The 23908-nt window shown below is 25.7% G+C and overlaps 1 protein-coding gene across 2 annotated transcripts in view; it reads right to left on the bottom strand.

Moving 5' to 3' along the window:
- The window catches only part of LOC129610601 (diuretic hormone receptor-like), a 101228-nt gene that overhangs the window by 76870 nt on the left and 450 nt on the right, over window positions 1-23908 (bottom strand). The window lies entirely within an intron of this gene.

Here is a 23908-nt window from a genome sequence, read left to right as displayed (position 1 = left end):
TCAACGAAACTACATAATCTACACAATTTTTTTTGGATTTTTGTTAGAATAATATTGTTTGAATAACAAAATAAGTAAATTAAGTAATAAATTTAACTTGCTGATAAAATTGAAGAAGTTTAAGTTGACATTTTCTTTTAAAACTGATAAAATTAAATTATTTCAAGTATAAAGTATAGAATTTTTTTACAAGGTTTTAACGATATTTTGCAATATGCCTACATAGTAGCAAGAAAATTTTTAGCAGTAAATGTTACGATTATTTTCTAATTAACATGTTAGGCATTTTGAATATTAAATGAAATAAGTACATAAAAAATGTATTTGTAATACTCGTACTTATCACGATAAACACTAAATTTTCAATATGAATTTTTAATTTTATTATTAAAAAAATTTAAAGTATATGGCCCATTTTTTTTTTCTTATTGCTAATTTTGAAGAATAATAGCATTTCGAAAATTTATTTCAGAATTACGAAAACTATTTATTTTAAATTTTAATAGTTAAATAAAGTTGGTCCAAACCCAAAAAAAATGTTTGGTAAAGTAGAACTTTTCCCATCAACAGATGAAAATAAGAACTGTTTCTAAAAAACAATCTACTACATTATTAAAATTAATTTTATTGATATACCAAAACATTTCATAGATTGCATAACATTAGGCTGACAAAAAAAAAAAATTGAAAGAGGCGTTAACATAATGCTCGAATTCAAGGGTTAATTGCGTGAGTTAAGAAATGTAATTAAATTTTTGAATTGCACGGAATTTACCATTAGTATATTCTCCATTTAAAGACTAGGGCAATAACTTGAGAGGGGATTTCAACCAAGAAAAAATTTTTCTTTAATAAAATAAACTGTTTATTAGTATCTAAAGGCTGCTTAATCGTCTAGAAAAAAACGCCACTAAAGTTTTGAAAAAAAAAACGGGTGAAATGTGCAATGCTAAGGTAAAATGTGCAATGCTAAGGCCTCTATCTTTCTGTGTTTACAAAATTAAAAAATGTTTGTGGTATTGTTACAATAAAAAGTCAAAAAATTACATTTTAATGTCGTTGAGGAGCCAAAACTTTTAAAGAGGGTGAGAAAAGTAGAAATTTTCATACATATAGTATATTCTCATGTACATATCCATAATATAGTTTTCCGGCAAGAAGAATTTTAGATTCAAAAAAAACAATTCACCGAAAATTTAAATAATTTTGATAATTTTTTGAGAAAGATTAATCAGAATCTGTGAAAATTTCTAACTTTTACAATTCACCAACTAAAGGAAAAATTATGTTAAAAATTAGAAAAAAAAACGGTTCAAGAAAGTTATTGTTTTTATGTCATAGTGGTATTTGTCTGAACCATTTCATAGCAGAAATAGCTTAGAAAAATGTATATACATACAAACATACATATGTATGTTATTTACATATTTGATCTTTATTATCAAAAATATTTTGTTAATTACTTTAGATTCACTTCACAAACTTCGCATAATTAGTTTAAATATGCCGAAGTTATTTAAAAAAATCTGATGTGGCAGCACATAATCGACCGCAATGTGTATTGTCTAGTTATGTGAAAGTGTTACAGAATATTATAAAAATGTCTGCTAAATACTTGTTTCCAATTTTTAGGACATTTGTAAGCTTATAGTTAACATACCTAGAAAAATGTAAATTTGGCTCTTAGTAGAGTTTCGCTTTGTGCTACCCGAATTTCCTGAAATACTCGTTAGTTAGTTTCGGTGACAACCAGAACAGAAATATCAAATTTCAAAAAATTCCACCAATTCGTTCCGTGGTGAAAAATTAAAATCGGGACGCAGATCAGTTCTCGAGCCCTGATATTTCCAAGAAATTCACATGTTCATTGTTTTAATACGAAGAATTAAAATATTAAATTTCAATGAAATCGGTTGATTATTTCTCTTTATATACGTAAAAATGTATATTTGGCTCGTAGTAAACGTCCAGTTGTTGACATCTGATTTTTTCAAAAGTTAGAAGGTTTCACGGACGGTCGAGCGGAGCTTATATAGGAAATTTCAAGTAAATCGATTGAATATTTTCTTCAAAATGGTCAAAAATGTAAAACAGGCCCGCTAAAAAAAGTAGTTCCCGAGGCCTGATATATCCCAAAAGTTGATCAATTGCCATTGTGGAAATAAACTTACATATAAAATTTCATCAAAATCGGTTCAGCAGAACTTGAGATACACGCGTGCATACACAGACCGACAGACCGATAGACCGACAGACCGACAGGTTGCTGAAAATAGTTTATTTACACTTCCCTACTATGGAGAAGTGCATTCCCATCGAAAACTCGATATGCAAAATTTGTTGCCATCACATCACCTTCCTATTGTATACACGATACGGTCGGTAAAAATATTGTGTGATGCGTCTTAAATAATGCAATTGTTTTATTCTACGTTTAGTCCTAGTATTGTTTTGAGATATTATGGTATTAACATGATGTAAAATAATAGACTTATAGATGTATATACATACAAGCATACGTTCAGTTCTTACACTTTTATGAAAATAGTAGAAAATTTTTAAATATTGCTTTTATTACCTTATGATTTCGGACATATGTATGTAGGTATAGTCTTAAATATTTAATGTAAGCAGTCATTAAATAAATATTGATTTTATATCTCGAACTTATTCACATACATGTATATATATATATATATATAAGTAATAAGCAAATAAAATCAAGTGAGGTAAAATTAAAGTTTAAAGATTTACACAATATTTTTCAAGAAAAATGCTATAAAAAAATATTCCAAAGAAATCTTTAAAATTTCCTTTTTGATCCGAATTTCAAGCAGACTTAAATTTATATATATACAGACACATGTTTACCTTTTTCGATAAACAAGTAATTTTTAAACATTTTACCTTTTATCACTTTAAAGTTTCCTTGTGAACTATTTTATTGCCCATGGGCTTGCATTATTTATGTATGATTTAAGGGCAAAGAAAACAAAAGATGAAAATCAAAATTTTCTTTTTCTCTTTGTTACGCATTTAGAAAATCCAAATGTTTTCCAAATATTTAAAAATGTAATAATAATTATGTCTATGTAAACTTATTTTGATCTTGATCATTAAAAAAGGATTTTTAATCTTTAATATTTTTTTTTGAAGTTATGAAAACTACTTAATAATAATTAAAAATTTCTTCGAAAATTTTCAAATTTTTTTTAATAATTTGAAAAATTTAATTGTATGAATCCTAAAATCCAAAACCCACAAAAATCCTTGCATTTTTCAAATGAAATGCTTAAAATCGAAAATTTGATTTATTTTGTAATTTATGCATTTGTTATTATAAATATATGAACACATCTCGTATAATTTATAAGCAATAATAAATTTGCATAAAAAACGATATCTGAACAAAATCCTTTTCAATTGTCCTTTAGCATTTTGAAAATATCCTTAAATTCATCGTTTATTATTCTTATATTTATGTGAAACAAAACATGTGTAAGTGTATGATTAAGTATGTGGATGGGATATACAATTGGTGTAAAAAGTGATGAGATAGCGAGCTACAAGAGCAAACAAATGCTGATAAAATAAACGCTGCTTTTCTTATATGTTGAAGTTTCGTATATTTTAATGAATTTGTACTTTCAAATTAAATTAATAAATGAAATCCCGGCGCATGAAGAAATCATTCGCTTTACTTTAATTTTCGGTAAAGAGAATTAATTAAGGCGGCAACAAGAAAATTTTATTTAAGATTCTAAAAGATTATAAAACACTTTAAGATAAGAAACTTCTTTATTGATTTTCTGTTGTTGATTCACTGAGCTTTAAAAATTTCTATCTTCTTCATTTAACAGTAGAGAAGTGTGAAAAATTGATTTGTTTTCCTTTTTAACTTACAGTTTGAACTTGTGTTAATTGTTTTAACCGGATAAAGCAGTGTGTTAATGATTCGTACCAAAAATACAAAGAAAATTTTAACATAAATTTCGTAAACCTGAATTACAAATGTGTGAGTGTAGAGAAGATAAAATTTTAAATTTAAAAAAAAATTTTTTACTTTGTGTAATCTACATCTCTAAAACAACGTTCTCAATGTGGAATATGGCGGAAAAAGATTAGGAATATATGAATATAAGTTTGGTGAGAATAAAATCAGTGAAAGTTCTACTTTTAGATCATATTAAATATATGCAAAGTATAAACTCAGAACAAAAAGAGATGTTGTGTAGCAAGAACCAAAGAAATAACTCCAAATTATATTTTCGTGTTGATTTTCTCTGTATTTTTCAGCTTTCAATTTTAACAAAACTGGGGGAAAAACGATTTATACGCATCACGAAACTTTACAAGACAACTTCCCGAAATTTCATGGTGATTAGGTTGGCATACATCAATTTTGATATATACACACATACGTAGTTTGATAATTGTTTAAATTAACTTTAGTTTCTTTTTTATTATTTAAGTGAGTTTCAAATTGTAGTGTAATTGTAGTGTACATGTTTGCTACATTCAATAGTGTATCTCGTTTTTTTACCCACTTTTTATTCACTTTTAGATCAGAATTCTCCCTTTTTCTAATGAATATTTCATTTTTCCAATAAGATTACTCATTTTTTCAATTGGATTTTTGCATTTCTTCTCAAATAATCGACCGAACGTGTCGTCACTATTAAAAACAATTTAGAATTTTGAATTCAGTATGAATTTTAGAATTTTAGAATTTTGTATGATTCGTAAAAAACGAGATACTGAATAACTCTTAATACTGAATAACTCTTCTCACGAAGAGATGCTGAATAACTCTTCTCACGAGAACGATACTGAATAACTTTTCTCACTCGAAAATTACATTATACAAATATAATGTTAATTACTCACTTTCTTCTCACTTGCCGAGTAAAATTATCGAGATAGACAATCGGGCTCTTCATTAGAAATATATTTTAATTTCTTAATTTGGACCTTATTTTAATAGTTTTTAGAGAACAAATTCTCTGTGCTTTTTTTTTTCTTTCTACGACCTTATTACACGCATCATTTATGCAAACATAAATATTTCTGTATTACTGCCAAAGAACTGTGTATGAATTTTGTGCTATAAATAATTGTGCATGCTTGTTCTTAATATATAAAGAGTACAGGATAAAGAAAAATGTAATTCAGTGTTTTAATAACGGTAATAAACTAATAAAATTTGTGATCCCGATGGACCCATTAGAATTTCGAAATAAAAAAAAACCAATCAGCACATACTATACGATTTATGTAGAGAGACATAATTTGATTAGATACATATATGTATATCTATGTATATGAGTGTATGTAATTGTTATATTTGTATGTATGTACATATGTGTCACAGCATTTGTGTTGAATCTACTTATATACTAAAAAAATTTGTGTATTATGTACCCCAAATTCTATCTAAAAATTTATTAGTCGCAAATATAAGTCACAACTAGGGAAATCGAAAAGTTTCATTGCAAATAATAATAACCTTATAATAATAGAATAAATAATTTTCAATGAAAAATCTACTGCTGGGAACGAAATATAATTGTTTTCAGTTTTTCTAACTTTTTAGTATAAAACAATTCCAATGAAGGATATTTTTTCACTGGGAATATGAAAAAAATTCACGTCATTTAAATCCGTGGGTTCATAGGCACACATATGTATGTATGTATATAACTAAATGATATTAAAATAATAAATTCAAAATTTGAAAACAAAATAAACATTTTGGTTTGACAGAAAATTATGGGTTTCCGGATTTAAATTTAATATTGAAATCACAATATAGGAATAATAAGAGACACATACATAAATACACACACATATACACATGTACATAAAAGAAATAATTTCTGTGATACGGCAAATTGATCAAATTGGGCAAATGATTCACAGGAACTTGCATTATGATCCCCAGGATATACAAATGTGTGCACATGTTTGAACTTTCGTTTAATTATAATTAAATGTAAATAGAAATTAAATTTTCATATAAAATGAATAATTTGGAAGATTCAATTATTCAGTTGAATGGACGATCAGTTCATTTGCCGCATGAAATTCAACAGTCATTCGTAATCAAATCAACAGTCCAAAAATTTTCCGGCAATTAATTTAATAGATGATATATTTATACAAGTATAGATAAATTTATTGATGACCAACTACATACATAATATGGGCGATTATTATTTTCTATCTAAAGAATACTAACATTTCAACAGCATTTGAATTTTAGTAAGAATGTGCATATTATGATAAAAGTTCTATGTAATAGTTTTAAATGATTTTAGAAAATACAATCGCCAACGCAGAAATTACATTCAAATTGAAACAAGTTATTGGAATCAGTTGCGTGGTTATGAAATAACTGAATGCAAACTTTAATTAAAGATAAAAATTGGAAGTCTATCCGAGCAACTAACCGGGCAATGTTAGATAATATTTTGTTTAACAACACGTATGCTAGGTTAGATATGGATTTTTTATCCCCTACATCTTATAGTTAGCATTAGAAGTGTGTGTTAATTTTGGTACGCCGCTTGTAATTTGTAATCGCTTGAAAGAGTCGTTTGCCATATGAACATGTATATATTAAATTCTTGCTCATCTTGTTTTTGGATACGATAATTTTTAGAAATTGTTTTTTTTTTTCAACAGCGATAAATTTAAATAACGAAATCGGGAAGATATTATAAGATTTAAAGAAATTTTTTTTAATTATTTCAACAGTTTATAAAGTTTTTAACATAAATATTTGGCATCGCGTGTCCAATTGCATCATATGCATACTCTGAAAGTTTTATTGCAATATCTGTATTGGTTCAGATAACAGCTTTACAACCCTAAAACCTAGTTTTGAATGTTTGCAAAAATAGTAATGTTAGCTGCATAACGCCGGGCAGTCATGTGTCCACTCAGACACACCTTTGAAATTCTTGTTGAATTGCTTTATAATTCTGTCCATCAAGATCGGCTGAAACGTTTTTACTTGTTAAATTTTTCTCAGTGTTCTCTTTAAAAATCAAGTGTTGAAATTTATTTTTAATACGAAATTTGCATTCCTTTTTATTTCCTAAACAAATATCTTTAGGTAGGAAAAAAATTTAAAGTTTTCTAAATTTTTTCCATTCGTTGTCTCATGAATAACTTATGTTTTTTCTAATATGTTTACCAAAAAAAAGAGCAAAAAAACCCTTGTAATGTTATTAACATTCTCCATGAAAAGCAATGTAATGTTATTAATGAAGGTTTATATATTCTTCTATATTACCAGGGTCACTAAATTTCAAAGAAATATGTACATGTTATTTAGGTATTCTCAGAAAAAAAGAGACTTTTTTTACATACTCATATACCTACTGACTGACCAAAATTTTTGCTGTCCAATGTCAATCAACGTTTTTATATATTTATTGTTTAAAATATTATGTACATAATTATTATACATAATAATAGTATGATGCTCAATCTGAACATATTTTTATAATATAGATAATAGGAGTGTTAGAGTGTAGGCACATAGGTATTGTACACAATAAATGGTCTTGTAGCAAATTTTGAAATTATAGTGAAAAATTAAAAAATACCCAACGAAAATGTAACAGAAATTATTTTTTAAATATTAATGATATGGGCAAATTTATTTTTAATCGTATTAATATTCAAATTTTAATTTCAAAAAATTGTAATTTAGTTTTCAAAAATTTTAATTTAATTTTTATTAGATTTGAAAATTAAATTGGTTAAGTAGAATTTTTATTTATTCTATTTTTTATATTAACAATAAGCTTAATTTTTACTCGTCCGAATCATTTATCTGAAGACATTTTTAGGAAACTGGATGGTTTCTTTAATACTGATGGTTGTTAATCAAAAACTATACATGTATGTACATGTATATACAAAACAAATTCTAAAGCAAAATTCCTTTAATTCGGATAACAATAACTACAAATCATTTTCGCAAATAAAAACAGAGATACAGAAGATTAATCAAGACTGTCGAGAATAATTAAACTCAGATAACTCGATATGATTAATTTCGGACCTATTGCCATACAACAATGACCCTTTTGTTGAACATAAACAAATAGAATAACTTATCCCGGTATATGTGAGTGTGTATATGTATGTATTCTTATATGCATTTTTACTCATACTGTGATTAATAACAATTTTCTCTCTCTTAAAAGAACAGAGGAATATTAAACGTTTATTTGAAAACAAAACAATTCAATTAACTAGAAAATTGAATCCGATGACCGGAAAATTTGGTAATTTTCATCTCTTTTGTGTTTTTAATATTCATGCAGCAATTTTCTTATCAAATAAAATTTAAAATTTAAACATTTGTTAGCTTAGTAAATCCGAGTTTTTATACTATAATGCTGAGCACATTTGATGTGTTTATTATAAAAGTGATTTCAGTTTTTCTTCAGTACTGTTCTTAGTGGATGAATCTAAACAGTCTGATTATTAATATCTCGCTTTTTCAGTCACCTTTATAATTCACTTTCGAACTGGAATTTTCGTTTTATTGAATTGCATATGCCATTTTTCCTATAAAATTGCATATTTTTTCAACAAAATTTTTCTAATTTTTACCCAAAAGATCATAACTAATAAAAAATAATAACTAAATTTTGGAAAAAAAAACTGGGTGCAGATTAGGGAATACGAAAAAATTCTACTAACTTGATCTGAAAATTACAATATACAAACATATGCTACTTTTCTCACCCACGTTTTTCTCACATGGTGAATAAAAACCTGAGATACGTAATTAAACACAAAAGCTTGTTTAATTAGGAAAACAATAAGGTTTGTTGCTCGTACAAAATTTTATTAGTTTGGAAAAATAAATTGTCGGAACCTATTTGGTTTTGGGCTTTTGGATCATGAAGTTTTTTTGTATAATTTGAATCGGTTTTAAGATACAATTAGTGCAAAATTGTTGAATGTTATCATTAAAAGGCTTATTTATTACATTTCACATTTATCTCATAAATAAATTATTCATGTTCTTAATTCTATTCATAAAAGGATATTCAATTATTCCCATGTCCATGTGTGTATACAATAATTATCCTTATTAATTTCTATTACAATTACTTTTTAGTGCAATTCACTATTTTAATTTTTACTCTTTGCTATCTAAATTTATGTTTCCTGTTAATTATTTATGTGGTTTGTATGATTTTGTTTTATACAATATCAGTCAGCATGATATGCCTATGTTGAACAGTGGAAACCTGTAACTCTATTCATATAAATAGGCATGTAGTCATTCAAATTTATTACCATATACATATATAGAATATTGTTGTGTATGTGTTTTATTACGATATTGAAGAGGAAATTTTAATTAAGTTTTAAAATTAAGTTTTAGACAAAAATTATATTCTCTAATTTTAAATACAATTTTAACTCATGTGGTTTTTCCTTTTAACATGGGTGACGTATTTTTCATTTCAATCAACGATTTTTTTATTTAACAAAAAAATTAATTATGCTTACTTTTAAACTTTTATGAAGTGTGATTTTTTAATTAATGGAATTGGCTTTTAGTTAATTAGTTTATCTAAAATTTCTTTCTATATTCCCACATATATTGAAATATGGTTTACTGTTATATTTTTACTTATATACGTATGTATGTATATATGTTAGTGAAATGAGTGATTTAAATTAAAATTGGATGGCTTTTACAATAATTTTCATATCTAAATTTTTATTTTTGGAAAAGTTTTTAAATTAATTAAGATCCAACATGTGAAAACACTATATGAAAACTGGAATGCATGAAAAGAGTCTATCAAAGATTAAAATTAGGGAAAAAATTTTTGGTTACAAAACCGCTTACCATAGGATCAACGTCCCTTTTGATTAAGTAATTTAATTTTAGCGGAAAACATTGACATTTAATAATTTATTATTTTCGATATTTTGCTATCATTATTTTTAGCATCACCTTAAAACAAAGGATAATATACGCTTTTCGCAAAATAACTCTCCTACTCTTCCATATTGTTTATGCGAATTTTCGTCAAATTTGTTGATGATCATTGGCCAATTTTAAACAATTTTTGGAAAAAACGTTGCTGATAATTTGACTCGGTTCGTTAGTGTGTTCATGTCCGTCTGTTTACAAAACTTGATAGAAAAATAAAATTTTGTACTAAAATATCTTTCTTTCCCTTCACACGTAATTTACAGTTTTTCTATACATGCCTTCACAAGAATTTGAAATTTTAATATATTTTATAGATATTGATATTTTGCAACTCACTCGCGATCCAACTTATTGCCCTATATAACCATAAATTTATCCACAGACCGCTCTCTTACTGTCAAGTATACCGTTGTTCTTTATTTAAATCAATTAGCACTACAATTCATGATTTATATTAATACTCGTATAAATTTCCGCAAAAATTACAACTCTTGGATTCGCCTAAATTTATGCAAAATTATATAAAAAATCCGAGAAATGTAATAAATCGTTTTAAATACTTGGATCTAAAGCTATATATAAAGAAATACGAGTTATTCTATAGTTGAATTGTTAAAGAAATGTGCTATTTTGCAAAATATGCTTCTGGTGGACTACAATTTCGTGAGAAAATTCGTTTCCCGGAAAAAATATTGCATAATCAAAATTCAATATCAACGTAAATGTTTGAATTTTTATTTAAGAATTTGCCAAATTCTCTTAGAAAAATTTTTAGCATTTTTCAATTTGAATACTTTACTTGAATTTTAAAGTTAAAATGTGAAGAAAGAAATATTACTAAAATAAATAATCGCGTCTTATACACTTTAAGTTTTTCCTAGTAAAAATTTTCCTTGAAAGTCATAGAATAGACAAGTTTTGCATTAACAAAAAAGTTTCTTTTTTTTGTTTTAAAAATATTTTATTTACTCAGGAAAAATTTTTCATTTATATTCAGTTCCCTTTATTTATTTTAATTTTTTTTATGGAAGGTTTGAAGAAAACTTTTGTAATAGTTTTTATGACTTTTGGATTTATGTAGTTATATAAGTGCAGTTGAAAAGTCAAGAACGAGAAATATCAATATTTACATAATATTTGACATAATGGACTTGGAAAAAATTGAAATGCTAAAATTAAAACAACAAAATTTGTGCAATATTGTATTTGGAATAACGATTGGGATTCTGATCAAAGCGTTGCATAATACCGTTTGCAAAAATCATACTTCGGAAAGACTTTGTAGATTATACAGTGCAGGACCTAATTTGAGTTCATTTGAAGATTCTTTTTAAAGCTGATTAAAGATTAACTACATCTTCAATTCTACCAAAATCACGCCTTTGTTAAGTTTTGCTTAATATTTGAGTTGCGAATTTGTTGTATTTTGCATGAGTATGAAAATGTTTTTATATTAATACAAGCCGTTGTAGTATGAATCAATTTTTTTTTTCAGTGAATTTTCTATAATGATTTTTTAAATTTGGATACTATGTTATGTAATTTAAGTACCGACCGCATTGCATACAATAAGGGTGGTTATGTATAATGGCACCAAATTTTGCTAGTCGAGTTTTTGGTGGAAACTATTATTACATTTTTTGCTATAGTTGAGAATGTAATCAGCATGTTTTCGTCAAATCTTATCCATAAGTTATTGTCCGACAGTTCGAGAAACCATCTAACTTTTAAAAGATATCAGACTTGATGTTTTCTATGGTACAAATTCACATTTTTGCTTATGTAAAGGGATATAATCAACTAATTTCCTTGAAATTTGATATGCGAATTCAGGGTGTTAAAACAATAAAATTGTAAAATTTATTCCCTAATATTCCCAATATTAGGGCACGCAAACCTAACTGGAAGCGGAATTTACATTTATTAACATATCTAAGAAACTAAATAACGGAATTTGTTCAATTTTAATATTTGAATGCTTTGTGTTGCAGGAAGTAACTGGAGAATTTTTAGGATTTTCGAATGTCACGAAATGAAACTTTACTCAGAGCCAAATTCACATTTTCCTCTGATTGTTATTAGAAAGCTTTCTGGGATACTTAAAATTTGAAAGAAGAATTTAAAGGTCATCTTCATAATCTTCGCCAAACTAAATAATACAGTTTGCTGTTGGTTATGTCCTGACGATATCCCATTTTTTTTTTCTATACAATTTCTGCATTCATACGCATAAAACCACTTACCTATCAAATTTAGAGCATTACATATCAAATATAACAATTGAAAATGTGTGCCAGTAAATATTTGATCGATAACATATTTGATCGATTATTATCGTAACTTGAAAATTTTATCAACACATTTTTTTTTAAAGCAACTTAATCTTAATTAACTTCAATTTTCCTTTTTTTTGCAGTGTTCTAAATATAAAATTTTCATTGTTTCAGTAATCTAATCGAGCCAACCTAAATTTTAGTTTAATTTTTAATGGATTTTGATTTTTTCACAGATTATGTGGAATATTGATTAATTTTTCTTTAAAAATAAAACTAAAAAAAATTTTGTTACGTAGGTTTTCAATTTAATTAAGAATGACATTTATTTTAATTAACAACGATGTGTGCTAGCACAGTAAATAAACAATGAACGGGTGAAAATAATGGGAGGCAATCTGTGAATTTCAATCTGCAAAAATTCGCATATAATATTTCAATATTTAATTTGCATCTATAGAAAATATAATTATTTAAACAAATTTTCAAATTAAAGATATCAATCAATTTTTCAACAAGTACGAAAGACTTTCTGTAGATTATAAATTCATCACACTTCTTGTAACACCAAAAAATAACAATGTTAAATAACGTATACGTATAAGCGTGTGAACAGTTTATGTATATACGAAATATTTTACGCTTATTTAGGTTTATTGAACTTGATGGCTTAAATAATATAGTCTAAATCGACAGAGTCTAAAATCAGAGCTACCCTGAACAGTATATCAAATTTTCGCATTTGCGATTAATTTGTATGCGATTAAGTTAGAATTCTGTACTAGATTCGATTTTAAAATTCGAAATTTTAGAAACGTTTAATCTATTCTTAAAATAAAATTTATATTTACAACAAAAATTAAAGTCATGCTTAATTTTTTTAACAATATTCATTGGTTTCATTGGAATTAAACTTCTGTCCAGTGAAATATTTTCTAAAACACACTTTCAAAATATGTAAAAAATTATTGTGTTGGTCATAATAGCTTAATTCAGTGAGTCGAACTTAAAATGCATTAATAATTTTATATAAAATAAATTAAGTCATAACAGTGTACCTACTAATTATTATCGAAAATATTATATGTTAGTACGGAACTGTACGAAACAAATCGTCTTAAATTATTTTAAAATTACAACTACATTACATTAGAACTAGATATTTTGCTGCGCATAAGTTAATGAAGCCATGGAATAATTTAATACAAATTAATTATTTTTATTAAATTAATATTTCTAGTAATTACATAATAATTGGAAATATTATTATTTTCCGTATCAAATAATTTTAATATGAGAAAAATTAATCACATGAGTTGTTTTACAGGATGGTTTCATTGAAAAATTTATTTTAAATTCAAGTATTTAATTTTGATATTTATTATGTACTTGTATATTACGCTCAAATGTGTCTCGAGTGTTCTTCAAAGAAAATATTTTCTTTTTGGAAATTTAAATAAAACCTACAGTAATAAAACTTACAAGGCATTTTTAATACAAAATCAATCAAAATTAATGAAAATTTTCTTATTAAATAACTTGAATTAATTAAACAATAGAAATTATTTCTAAAAATATTATGAGAATCAGATAGCATGAAATGTTGAAGAATCATAGGGCTTAGTTTAAATTATTTTGTAATGGAACTTTAAAATCGTAAAGAAGATATAGCATATGAACTTATTTTTCAAATTAAAAAATTGTTTTTATGTTGTCTTAAGTAGTAATTATAACAATGAATTCTTGATCAAATGTTCAAATGAGCAGATTTCGCTTTCAAGGCAGGTATTTATTATTGATCAAGAGCATTTATTAAAACCAAACATTTTTTCATATTTAATTTTTATGATTTTCAAATACATATCAAAAAAAAAATATTGTAACAATTGTGAATTTTTGAAAATTTAAAGATTTAAAAATTTTACACATTTTCAAATGGAAAAATTTCTATGGAATGAAATTTAATGTAATTTGTCTACATCAATTGTTTTTATAATATTCTCTTAATTCAATTTGACAATAGACATACATTATGTATGTACGAATATAATTATGTATACATGTAATAGGATTTAGAAGCAAAGGCTTTATAAACTGTCATTTTTAACCCATATATCATTCAACATTAAAAAAAATAAACTCCTTTTTTTTTACTTTATTTTAGCTGTTATGTAATTTAATAAATAATGATTCCGATTTTTTCCAAGCCCATATCTATTGTTAGCGATCTATTTGAATATTTTCGTAACAGGTCTATATTATTGTATAATATGTAAATAAGTATATTATATGTCACCAGAAATTCTTTCATATGAGCATATTCATGTTTGTTTGTGTATAATACTATATACAAAACTGATATACTCGTATTTTTAGAAATTTTCCAATAAAATTGAAAAAACGAAGTAGTTATATCTTTCAATCTGTTCGTCTTTATGTCTGTTTATAAAAATTTTTTACTTTCTCAGATATAAAGCTGTTAATTGTAATATAAATGGAATATTTCGTGAAACCTTTTATTTTAGAAGAAAATTTTTACATACCTCACACTCTATTAGAGGCTTATCTCAAATCTCATCTCTTAAAGTAAGAAAAGTTTCAATTTTTAGCTTATTATATTTCCCGAGCCATAAGTTTTTCAAAATATTTTATTGTCGTATGATTGAATTTTTATTCCTCTCCGAAAAGTATGCGATAATTTTTTGTTTCATAAAAGCAATTTGCAAGAAATGAGAATAACTTAAGTTGAAAGTAGTATTTGCAATATTTTTTAAAGGGAAAAATGCTAGTTTACTTGTTACAGGATTATTTCGCATTTATTAACTGTTGTTTAGCGAAAAGATGATGTGATATGTGAACATGGCTGTAAATATCATCAGTTTGGTGAAAAAAAAAAGAAATTTTTTTGTTTTTTATTTTTCAATTTTTGCTTTTTAGGAAAAACGGAAAGAACAGCAAATTCACAACTTTGTATGTACACAATTATTGTATTTCTGACGGCTCAAGAAAAATTTCAGGATCATAAAAATTTTGTTATTTAATTTGTAATGCTAAAAATTTAGTATGCATACGTATATAATTTATAGGAATAAATTAGATTTGTTCGCCTTATATTTTCCGAACTATTTGTGTCTGAATGAAGTTTATACCTATTTAAAAATTGAATTTCATGTCTAGTTAATTAAACTTGGATTTAAATGTGAATCAGTTATAACAAAATAACTACTTCAACGACAATGGTATTTTATAATATTTATGAGCCACTTAATTAATTGGAAAATTTCTGTAATCGCCAGTTATTCATTAAAATCAAAATTAAGTTTTTGAAATATTCAATAAGTTCAAGTTACTAGTATTTACACACAGTAAGGTAATCGTCAACCATTGAAATTTCGAACAAATATCCTAAAAGTTTCCATTGCATTACTTTACATTTTCTTTTTTTATATTACTCAAATGGAATATACAGCACTTATTCGTTTGGAACAAAAGGAAAAATAAATGTCATCTTCACTATTTCAGTTCAGTTTTCACTAAAAAAAAACATTTTGAATATTACTTTTTCAAAGGGAAATTTTGTCGAAACAAGTGGAAAAAAAGAAATTTACTCGAAATCATCAGAAATTGAAAATCGGAAGAAAGAGTTAAAGTAATAAAAGACCGAAATAATAAAAATTTTGTTTTATGGCTTGAAAAGTAAGAAAAATTTTTTTTGTTCTTGAAAATTTCACTGTGGTTCTTTGAACATCTCATCTTATAATGCTATACCATATAATATATTTCTCGTATTAAGACTACGTTCTCCCCCTTGTCATTATTAATTCTATACAAATCATTCATATTGTTAGATCGGGGAGTATATTAGCAGAATTATTTGGTATCATTATATACACTTCTGGAATTCCATGAATAAGTAACGTTACAAAAAACTTCCTACAATATTGAATGGTTATCAAAGTGTTTTCTTTAAAAATGGAAACTTTTTTAATTCTTATGTGGAATAAAAAAAATTGCCCGTACTATGAATAAAATTCCGTAACATAAATAAAAGTTATCTTAAAACGGGGAAGAAGACTAAACAACCACATAATAAAAAATTAAAATGATTTTTTGGCAGTTGCTATTGACAGCAACAAAAAAAAATTGTGTTTCTTTTCTTGTTATACAAGAAAAATTTGTGATGGTTGTTTTTACATCATGCTGCTACTGAATTTTAATCTTTTTCGAAATATTTTGATAAGTTAAGTGCCCTAAACATAGAAGTGTAAAATTTACATTTAATTATAGGATAAAAATAGAATGATTAATCATTAATCAGTCAATCATAACTCTGACTCTGACTTCTAAGATAGCTTGTATAGCAATTAGGTATGCAAATAATAGCAAAGTTCGCGTTAATTTTTGTAAACGAATCAAATTCATTGCGTACCATTCAAAATAGTATAAGATTTCAAAAGTATTACACAGCAAGTGTATAACAGTTCCAAACAAATCATCATAGTTTGGAATAGTTTTCGCACATCTATTACGATAGATGGCTTGTATTAATAATAGAATTTTTAACATTTTGAATTTTTTACTATAATAGTATTTTTATGCGAAATAGTAACTGCGCTCCATTTATACGTGATCAAATTACTAATGAGCTTCCGTATGCATAGTTTAAAAATGAAACAGCCTTTTTAGGTGTTTGAATGAGTAAAACATAAACTTATTTTTTTAAAATCCAATTTAAATTACAAAAATAAGACAACCTACTTATCATTTTATTTTCAAAACGTAAATAAAATTAAAAGCTGTTCAAAAATTTCAAATTTGAAAAAAAAAAAATTTTTGAATTTCGAATTGCTCAAAAATCAATTGCACGGATCACCTTCTCTCAACATGAGGTTGTTTAATTGTGTTTAGTTTTAGTTATTCATGACTACAGTGTAGATGTAAATGGAACGCACATATTTCATTTATAAACAGTACGCACATAGTTCAAATTTTCAACCAAAATTAAAATTTTTGAGGTCGGTAACTTAAGAGAAGAAGTAGATGAATGAAAAATCTGTTCAAACGAAATAAACGATTTATTATTATCAATAAAATTTTAGACTACTACAAGTTGTCGTCCAAAAACAAAGTTACATAAACAAAATTGAAAGAGGAAATTAATTCAAAGTAATGATTAATTTAATAATGATGTTTAATCAAGATTTGGAAACGCTAACTCTTCAATTAAGAAATGTCTTTGTTTCGACACTAGTAAGTTCAAAAGCTAATTTAAAAAAATTTCGATTATTAATTATATTTCTTTCTATGTGCCTTAAAAATACCGCCATTGTCATTATTTTCCAATTTTGTCTAGCAATTTAATTTTTATCTTGGTATCCTTAATTAAATCCATCAATTGAAAAATAAATATATAGAGTAATCATAATATAATGAAAGCAATAATGAAATTTCTCATATTTTTAAAAATTTTAAAACAAAATTATGCCTAAAGAAATTTATTTTTTTATTTTCTCTCAGAATTTTTTGAAAAACAAAAATTTGACATGCATGTATATGTGTGTATGAAAATATTTCACCTCATACCACATTATATACTTTATATTTACAAAGTTTGTGTGTGTATTCATCAATATTCTTGTGGGTTTATAAATCAAAACAATAAAAGAATTGAAAAGTTTTTCATCTAAAACATTTATTTAATGTTTGGGCAATTTATTTTCAAAATATCTACAACTTTATAGTTGAATGCTGCAATAAAAAATTGTGGTCAAATTTGTATAAGGCTCTACAATGATATAGTTTTTAAACATTATAATGCTTGTATGTATAATAGATTCTTATTAAGCTCTAGATAATTGACCACTTAATCAATAAAATGTATGTCAATTTTTATTTACAGTTAGTTATTTTTAATATGAATGTCTTTATTAAAGAAACTCAAAGAATTTTTATTGTAAAAATCTTAAATTAATATTATTTTTCTTCATTTGTATAGCTTCATTATTTTTATATGGTATATTTCTAAACTCTCCTTAATTTGCAATATTGTTAAGGTAATGAATTCTTTAAAGCTTTTTTACTGATTAATGTATAAAACTTAATAAAATATGTGCATACTTTATTGGTTTTTAAGCCATCTTAAGTGCTTAATAATGGAATACTTTAATATGACCATAATACATCTATAATCTTAAGTTAAAGCTGTAATTTACTCTAATTTGAAAACTTAAATGAGCTCAAATATAAATGCATCCATTATTATGTTTTGTTGATGCACACTACATTTATATTCAGATCTTAGTAAAAATTTAGTTCTGAACAGAAATGTTATGATACACAAAAAATATTTGAATTGAATTTTTGTAAAATTTTATAACCTCAATTAATTGTTAAGATTATGTTACATGTAAAATATTTTTTATATTGTTGGTTTTATAATGGGTTAAAATAAATTATTTCTGAATATCATATTTAATTGGATAATTGAATAAACATTAAGAGATTGCAATTTAAAAGAGTATTGTATTTCAAATAAATTTCAATTAAAATTATTCCAGAACGATAAATTAAATAATTTACATGACGAATTTCAAAAATTTTCAATTAAATCGTTACTTTGATTGCCTACTTTTAAGTTGAGAAAAATTTCATTTAAAATGCTCATATAATTATTTACTTGTACAGGTTTGTATAATCTGAGAACAAATTGCTTGCCGACATATAAGTGGAATGTCAGGAATTTTCAATAAAATTAGGGAATTTTTCAAAGAGTCAAAAGGATTTTCTGGATAATTGTTTATTGCAACTTTTTATGTTAATTCGATATTAACAGTATTGATATTATTTTAACGCAATAATTCAGTTAAATTCGAATGAAAATTCACGTGGAATCAATTGGCCTAATCAATTTTTAAGTTATAATAAATTCTTTGTGAATTTTAGAAGAATTTAAAGAAACCATATTGAATTTTCATAATATTTTCACATATTGTTTTTTTTTGACAACATAATGCAGTTTTCAATTAAAAAAAAAAAATGAAGAAATTTTCATCAACCACGGTACCAAGTTTTACTCTTAAAAGAGTATTTTTGTACTCATGTACACATAATGTATGTGCATATTGTAAGTATATGAAATGATTATGTCAAACTTGTAAATTTGTGTGTGCTGCTCTGTGTATATTTTAATGTTTTAACTTAAACACTTTTGTTCTTTTAGTTAAAGTTTTTCATAAATATTAAATTTTATAGCTTGTATATGTGTATATAAACATGTCGTTCTTAAACCTTAACATATTTTAATAATCGATCTTAAAATATTCTCATAAGAATTATAAACTTTTGTTTTTTATTCAACTTTTTGTTGAACACAACAAATTTATGTTACCCATACATTTTCTGTACATAAAATTCACATGAACTTTTTATAACTTTAAAAAATTAGAAGAACAAATTTCCAAAAGAACTTTGAGCTTTACAAAATAATTTACCTTAATGTATTTTAAAAATTCATTCTTAAAAATTAAATTCATAAATATTGCATATATTTCGGCGAACTTTTTACCATAAAAAATTCATTGCGCAACAAAATGAATGAGCTTGAGTTGCAAACAATTTAAATAAAATGCTCTTTAAAATTCTTTTAACTACTCAAATTCATTTACGTTGATACTTAAAATTCTATTTGAATTAGTTTTGTTAAGGGGGTGCATAATGTGTACGAATTTGAAGAAAGGTGAAACCTGTAATATTTGCGTTAGATTTCATTTAAATATAAAACCATTGTTAGATTTTGCATTCGTAGAAATTCGGAAAAGCTTGCAGTTTCGGAAATATAAGCTGCCAAAACTTGAAATTTTACAAATTTTAAGAGGCAATAACTTGAAAGGGGAGTGTAGGTGGAATAAAATCTTCTTATTACGAAATTAATCATTTATTGATGTCTAAAAGTTGCTAAATTTCAGATTTCTACAATCTGAGGTCTAGAACTTGAAAAATTTGAAAAAAACGGAATTTAGGTAACGGTGAATGTTAACGGCAATTTTGTTTTTTTAAATTTAAATATGATATTCCGCGGTAGAAAATCCAGCCATTTATTTGCTGCGTTTGAAAAATGCTTATAGTTTCGCTGCAATAAATAGCCCTGAAAAAGGCATTTTAAGAGTTTTAGGGGCTATAACTTTTCATTTTATTACAAGTCTAAAACCTTTTCATTTTATAGGCATTTTAGGGATAGAGGGGAATTGGTAGGTAAAATTTTTTCTTCTATGGAAATAATTTTCTAGTAAAAACTTTCAACTTTCTGTCTTCACAGGTGTAGAAGTTTTGTAGGCAAGTCCACGAACGGACGGACGGACAAAGTGTAATAAATAAGCACTTTTTTCAATATTTTTTTGGAAAAGTGCTAAAAATGTAATTATTATATTTTTGCTAACAATTAAATTTTTTAAAAAAACTCGTTCTGTAATAAGATTAACTATTATTGAAGTGCGATAAATTCCATATTGCAAATAGAAATTTCCCAATATCATTGCTGTTACAACGATATTGCAACCAAATTGTATACTTTTACATTTTTACCGACCCTATTTTGTATACAATAGGTAGGTTATGTGATGGCAACAAATTTTGCATATCGAGTTTTCGGTGGGAACATACTTCTCCATAGTAGGGAAGCGTAAATAAACTATTTTTAGCAACCTGTCGGTCTGTCGGTTTGTGTGTGCACGAGTGTATCTCAAGTTCGGCTGACCCGATTTTGATGAAATTTTATATGTAAGTTTATTTCCACCATGGCACGGATTGATCTTTTGGTATATATCAGGCCTCGGGAACTGCACTTTTTAGCGGGCCTGTTTTACTTTTTTGAACATTTTGAAGAAAATATTCAACCAATTTACTTGAAATTTTATATATAAGCTCAGCTCGACCGTCCGCGAAAATTCCTATGTTTTGGAAGAAATCAGGCATCGGCAACTAAACGTTTACTACGGGCCAAATATACTTTTTTGTGTATATAAAGAGAAATAATCAACCGATTTCATTGAAATTTAAAATATGAATTCCTCGTATTAAAACAATGAACATATAAATTTTTTGGAAAGAACAGGGCTTGAAAACTGATCTGAGGGCCGATTTTACATTTTTCACCATATCTACGGAACGAATTGATGGAATTTCTTGAAATTTGATATTTGAGTTCTGGTTGTTACCGAAACTAACTGGCGCGCATTTCAGATAATTCGGGTAGCACAAAGCGAAACTCTACTAAGAGCCAAATTTACATTTTTCTAGGTATGTTAACTATAAGCTTACTAATGTCCTAAAAATTGGAAAAAAGTATTTAAAAGACATTTTTATAATATTCTGTAACAATTTCATTTAACTAGACAATAGACAATGCGGTCGGTTATGTGCTGACCACATCAGATTTTTTTGTATTGCTATTATTACTTTAATATTACTTTGTACAACTGGTGGAATATCATCTTTTCCTATTATTATTATCACTTCTAGTTTTATTGGACATCCTTGGCTATATAGAAATCGAGTTCATTAAATTTTATATTCAATATTTTCATTGTATTGAAACAAGAAACATAAAAGTACTTCGTATAATATCTAGCTAATTTTATCACCTAGCTAATATAATTTTTCTTATATGAACTTTTACGAATTCAAACTCTTACAATAAAAATATAAAAATAAATAAAATGAGATGCGGTAACTGATAATAAGATCATGTTTCTTTTAAACTTTATTATTTTCAAATAAAATTTTTTAATAGTTTTGTATAATGCCCGTATTATATTAATCAATTCGCCAGAGAATTATAAGGGTAGAAAATTGACTAATACTTTTAAACTATCCTTATTCTACATATTGCTTCAATATTTTCTTATACAATATATTGGTCTTCTGACTACAGCTCTAATTGCTATGTGACTGATTACTCTACTTCTTGTAAATAAAATACGTATAAGCATACGTCATAATAAGTAGGCATTCGGTGTTAATGCAATTATTTTATTAATGCCAAAAAAAATATAAATAAATTTTTGTTCAAAATTCTCTTCTAATAATTTACATTTTATTATTAGGTTTATAAAGTTAATAGCAATAAAATTTAAATTTTTAGAATCCAAGGACCATAACTGCCAAATTATGAAAATGTATAATGCCTAAAATGAATTTAGAAACTACGGGTAAAATGTGTATGGAATTTATCTCAAATTGAAAATGTATATCGTACCTATATTTATAAAAGGTTCTCATTAGGACGTGAAAAAAGCAAAAAATTAAGTAATCAAAATAAAATCAATTTTTTCTTGGTTTTTCACTTTTGGCCTTTATGTCGCTTATTTAAAAGAATACAAACCGTGGGAGAAAATATAATCTAAAGAAAAATGCATGTCATGTCACATAATATAAAAGAAAAGTACAAGGTGAAAAATTCTAATCACCATTATTAAATTTTTGAACATTTTTACGTTTATTTTTCTTTTTTAAATTTGCAGGCATAAATCATATTAATTTTTTTCTTATAACAAAAAAAACCAAGAAAAAATCCTTTTTAATGGGAAATTTATGGTTTTTCCTTTATTTCCACCGATATTATCTTTATTATTTAAACGTTTTCATTTTTTTTTAATATATGTATACCTACGTACATATTTTAATATTATGGAGATATGAAAATTATGTAAAGTTACATCTAGATGAATAAAAAGTAAAAGAAGTTAAAAACCTGAAGGCAACTTTTTTTTTCTCTTTTATTTTTTAAAATATGTGTATGTGTTTACAGTAAAATCTCCATATATATTCATTTCTATGGCGAGTCCAACTTCACAATTTGACAGATTTTTGTCACCTTTGAACTTAGTAAAAATTTTAGCATAGTATGTTATTCAATATGTTATATGGCAATATTAGCATCAGGTCTAATGTTAAAGAATCGAGAAAAAAATTACATTTACTTATATTATTACAAGCAAATGGGCAAATAAATGGAAAATAAAACTACATTAAAGAAAATGTGTACATCTAAAATTTTATATCAGAATTAAATATGGATATAGCTAGAGTATTAAAATAAGACACAGCAATAAACCTAGCAATGGTTTTCAAGGTCGAATTTCAAGGTAAAATGGTAAAAATATGATGTCAAAATGAAAAAAAAAAATAAAAACCAAACATGTATAGAAGAAATTAGAAGTTATAGAAAAGAAATTATAGAATAGATCTAAGTCACAAACATAGAATAAAGTGTTTGAAATACTAAAAATAAAATAAAATAACTTATATGGATATTATGATACACAATTATGGGGTTAAAAAAAACACATATAAACAAATACAAAATTTCCGGAGCAAAATTCTTCGTAATATGGTAGGTGTTCCCTGTTAGGACAGAGAGTCTGAAATGACCGAGACCTCCCGATGTTGCATAAAGCCAATCCCTTCTTCGCAGAATGAAGATAAAAAACAACGAGCCAAGCTAATAGCTAGTTAGTTTGACTAGTTTCACGAATTTATTTATGGGAAGAACAAACTTGAGTGGTCATCATATGAAGGTTCTACTGTATATATAAAAAATTATAAAATATAAAATATTAATAAATATGAGTTGATATACTTGAAAACAAATGTGCGTATG

This window comes from Condylostylus longicornis, unplaced genomic scaffold, assembly GCF_029603195.1.
Source record: "Condylostylus longicornis isolate FDR11 unplaced genomic scaffold, ASM2960319v2 ptg000004l, whole genome shotgun sequence".
NCBI lineage: Eukaryota > Metazoa > Arthropoda > Insecta > Diptera > Dolichopodidae > Condylostylus > Condylostylus longicornis.
Note: the sequence above shows the minus strand (reverse complement) of the source record. Positions and strands in the feature narration are given on the sequence as shown.